Raw genomic sequence first — 4,705 nt, 5'->3', positions numbered from 1 at the left:
AAAAATACAACATTTAGTCAAGCTTTCGAACTCTCAGAATGAAACTGAACGCAATGCAATTTTTCAGCAAGACAGTATACTCGTAGCATCGTCAGTCCACCGCTAATGGCAAAGGCAGTGAAATTGACAAGAAGAGCGGGGTAGTAGTTGCGCTGAGAAGGATAGCACGCTTTTCTGTACATCTCTTCGTTTTAACTTTCTGAGCGTGTTTTCAATCCAAACATATCATATCTATAAGTTTTTGGAATCAGGAACCGACAAGGAATAAGATGAACGTGATTTTAAATTGATTTCGAAAATTTAATTTTGATCATAATTTTTATATTTTTAATTTTCAGAGCTTGTTTTTAATCTAAATATAACATATTTATATGGTTTTTGAATCAGAAAATGATGAAGAATAAGCTGAACGTAAATTTGGATCGTTTTATAAAAAAAAATATTTTTGTTACAATTTTCAGAATTTTAATGACCAAAGTCATGAATTAATTGTTAAACCACCAAGCTGAAATGCAAAACCAAAGTCCGGCCTTCGTCGAAGATTGCTTGGCCAAAATTTCAATCAATTTGATTAAAAAAATGAGGGTGTGACAGTGCCGCCTCAACTTTTACAAAAAGCCGGATATGACGTCATCAAAGGTATTTATCGAAAAAAAGAAAAACACGTCCGGGGATATCATTCCCAGGAACTCTCATGTAAAATTTCATAAAGATCGGTCCAGTAGTTTGGTCTGAATCGCTCTACACACACACACACGCACAGACAGACAGACACACACACTCACACACACACACACACACACACACACATACACCACGACCCTCGTCTCGATTCCCACTCTATGTTAAAACATTTAGTCAAAACTTGACTAAATGTAATAACAGCAGCTTGCAGCATCACCGTCATCGTCGTTATTATCTTAATCACAAGGTCTCTGAATAAATCTAATACGGCACTGCGAAAAGTTAAAAAAGCTTTCTTCATATTCACTTAAAGGTATTGAGCGCTGTGTAAAATGTTAGTGACTGTATTTCATGCCTGGGAAATGAGTGGTCTTGTGGTGCCTCACTTATGATACTAGCTTGAAGATCTGATTGCTTTGGAAAAAAACTTAAGGGGGCCCTAATGAGTTAAACCGTTACCCCTCGCCGATTACCTGTCAGAAAGAAAGGTTCAGTCCCCCACCCTAAAGAAAACAAGGAAAAGGTATTAAAAGAATACACACATAAAACTAAACAAGTCGCGTAAGGCGAAAATACAATATTTAGTCAAGTAGCTGTCGAACTCACAGAATGAAACTGAACGCAATGCCATTTTTCAGCAAGACCGTATACTCGTAGCATCGTCAGTCCAGCGCTCATGGCAAAGGCAGTGAAATTGACAAGAAGAGCGGGGTAGTAGTTGCGCTAAGAAGGATAGCACGCTTTTCTGTACCTCTCTTTGTTTTAACTTTCTGAGCGTGTTTTTAATCCAAACATATCATATCTATATGTTTTTGGAATCAGGAACCGACAAGGAATAAGATGAAAGTGTTTTTAAATTGATTTCGACAATTTAATTTTGATAATAATTTTTATATATTTAATTTTCAGAGCTTGTTTTTAATCCGAATATAACATATTTATATGATTTTGGAATCAGCAAATGATGGAGAATAAGATAAACGTAAATTTGGATCGTTTTATAAAAATTGTTTTTTTTTTACAATTTTCAGATTTTTAATGACCAAAGTCATTAATTAATTTTTAAGCCACCAAGCTGAAATGCAATACCGAAGTCCGGGCTTCGTCGAAGATTACTTGACCAAAATTTCAACCAATTTGGTTGAAAAATGAGGGCGTGACAGTGCCGCCTAAACTTTCACGAAAAGCCGGATATGACGTCATCAAAGACATTTATCAAAAAAAATGAAAAAAACGTTCGGGGATTTCATACCCAGGAACTCTCATGTCAAATTTCATAAAGATCGGTCCAGTAGTTTAGTCTGAATCGCTCTACACACACACACACACACAGACACACACACGCACATACACCACGACCCTCGTTTCGATTCCCCCTCGATGTTAAAATATTTAGTCAAAACTTGACTAAATATAAAAAGAAGGAAGAAAGAGAATAAAGAAATAAAACAAACCATAGAGTCAGCAGCTGCGACCTCATTTGGCATTGTTGTTTTCCCCGGGGGAGCGGTAAGGTGTAGAACAAGCGAGGGGGTGTTTATAGGGGTAGGACTTCCTTTTCACCAGTTTCAGCCAATCACAGTTTGGGATTGCCGCTTGATCTGTTAGTATTGACGACCGTGGATGACCGAGAAACACATGATAAAAGTGAGGAATTATGCAGTTTGGACACTTCTGCTCCGACTGCTCTTGGTGGACCCTGGCAAAATGGGAGCCTTCAGTGGTGAGTATATCGTGACTTTATTGATCTTTTTCTGATTTGTTGATGTTGAAATAATACTTAAGCTAGCTGATACACAGATTGAGGACACATTGAGTTGACTGATTCAATATATGCATATCATTCATATATAAGCAAATGTTGCTGTTGGTGTTTTTATCGTCATTGTTGTTTACAATATTTACACTGTAAGACCTGATTTAGGAACACTCTCCCAGAATGCGTCCTGCGGTTTTTGAAATCTCATCCATGAAATGTTTCGAGGCATCAACTAAAGTTTATCCGCACTAAGCTAACATCCAAAAGCAGACAGACTGCCAGCGTTCCATAATTCAGAATCAAAAACCAAGACTGGTAGTTTATTGGAACGTTCATCATTGACAAAACAACACGTTACATTTACTAGTACGTCGACTCAAAAGTCTTTAAAGTAGACAGGCAAACAAACAATTATGAAACAGATCATGAACTAATATCTCAAGATCCTTGCAATTTTCTACACTTCTTTAACTGACTAAACATTGCCCGAGAGGCCTTATCATATAACAACTTTTGTGTTTTATTAAACTTATTATTATAATAAAAATAAATATAAACATACATTAAAAAACAAACACGACCTCAACTAGTTCATCTTTATATTTAAATAATGGCAGTTTTCGTATTTTACCTCTTGAAAAACAACTATTTTTGGTTATTTTTGCGTTAACCCGCAAATTCCACTAATCACAACATTCGGACAACACATTAAACGAGTTTTGAAGTGCTTCTGGTGATTCCGCTAAAATGGTTGTATCATCTGCAAATAACAAAATAAAACATTTTGAACATCAACTTGCATCATCTGGTTGTTAATCCAACACAGTAACTTCTCGTTCAATAGTTGGTAGGTGTTCTGTTTCATCAAACATACAAGTTTGTAAATCGTTTACACAGAAAGCAAAAAATGCAGGTGACAAATGTTCCCCTTGATGGACACCGGTAAAACGTTGTAAGAAATCGGAAATTTGGTTACCGGACAAAACACATGACTTGGCCTTATTATACACATTTTAAATAATGATATTCAGCATTCGCCCGTGTATATCAACATCAAACATTTGCGTAGTGGTAAGACATCGGCCTCCTAATCGGGAGGTCGTGAGTTCGAATCCCGGCCACGACCGCTTGATGGGTTAAGAAGTGTGGAGATTTGTCCGATCTCCCAGGTCAACTTATGTGCAGACCTGCTAGTGCTTTATCCCCCTTCGTGTGTACACGCAAGCACAAGACCAAGTGCGCACGGAAAAGATCCTGTAATCCATGTCAGAGTTCGGTGGGTAATAACAACACAAAAATACCTAGCATGCTTCCCCCGAAATCGCCGTATGGCTGCCTGAATGGCGGGGTAAAAACGGTCATACACGTAAAACCCCACTCATGCAAAAACATGAGTGAACGTGAGAGTTTCAGCCCATGAACGAAGAAGAAGAAGATCTATCTGTCTTCTGGTCACGGCTGTGTACATGCACACGGTATTGGTAGCACAGCAGGTTAGAACAAACAGTCCTCGTTTTTGAATGTTTAAACTGAATCAGGACAAAAATTCTCTTTTTGAATTAACTGATCATATTTCCATCCAATATATTTAACAGTCCGACTAAAAAATGCCCAAACAGCCCAAAATCATAATCGACGAAAAAAAAAAGCTCTCACTGAGACTACTACATCTGGGGTTGTTATGCAATCTTTGATTCGAGCCGTTTGAACAGTTTGGAAATATTTTCTTGGTTTCTTTAAGACTTTGCTGCTGTTCATGATTAAGATTATTTAGCTGTTCTCACCTGTACAGTTGTACCTAACTGTCAGCTATTTACTTTTTCTGTTCATGTTCATAACTCCATAACCACGCAGCAAAAAACTGAGCGACCACAGGTATAAACCTCCCGGACGAAAAGGTCACATCATGTACTGTCACCATGTGAAATTGTGTGACGCTCCAAATTTTAGTTTGTGTGTTCAAGGATTGCTAAGGAGAGAAATAAAACAAGAAATTCCTCCGAGGAGGTAGGAAAAACACCCCCGTTGGTCAAGGAGAAATAACCATTCTCACTGCCACCAACTGAGAAGGTTATTTCCCTTTGACCATTAATATGTGCCTCTATAAGTCCTTGTAGAATCTTAATCCACCAATAACTCCCTAACCGTGTGTTTGACTGGTCCCAATTTTTGTAAGGACCGTCTCAGGAATGTATAGAACCTGTTCACCAAGTTTGGTGACGATCGGTCCGTTCATTCTTGAGATCTATATGCGAACACAAA

The 4,705-nt window shown here is 37.8% G+C and overlaps 1 long non-coding RNA gene across 1 annotated transcript in view; it reads left to right on the top strand.

Annotated features, from left to right (window-relative positions):
- The first annotated feature begins 2,327 nt into the window (after positions 1–2,327).
- The window catches only part of LOC138946645 (uncharacterized), an 8,910-nt gene continuing 6,532 nt past the window's right edge, over positions 2,328–4,705 (top strand). The window contains exon 1 of the long non-coding RNA XR_011449387.1: positions 2,328–2,407. This is a non-coding gene — a long non-coding RNA (uncharacterized lncRNA). The remainder of the gene's footprint in view (positions 2,408–4,705) is intronic.

The sequence above is a fragment of the Littorina saxatilis genome, linkage group LG14 (assembly GCF_037325665.1).
Source record: "Littorina saxatilis isolate snail1 linkage group LG14, US_GU_Lsax_2.0, whole genome shotgun sequence".
In the NCBI taxonomy this organism is placed as follows: Eukaryota; Metazoa; Mollusca; class Gastropoda; order Littorinimorpha; family Littorinidae; genus Littorina; species Littorina saxatilis.
Note: the sequence above shows the minus strand (reverse complement) of the source record. Positions and strands in the feature narration are given on the sequence as shown.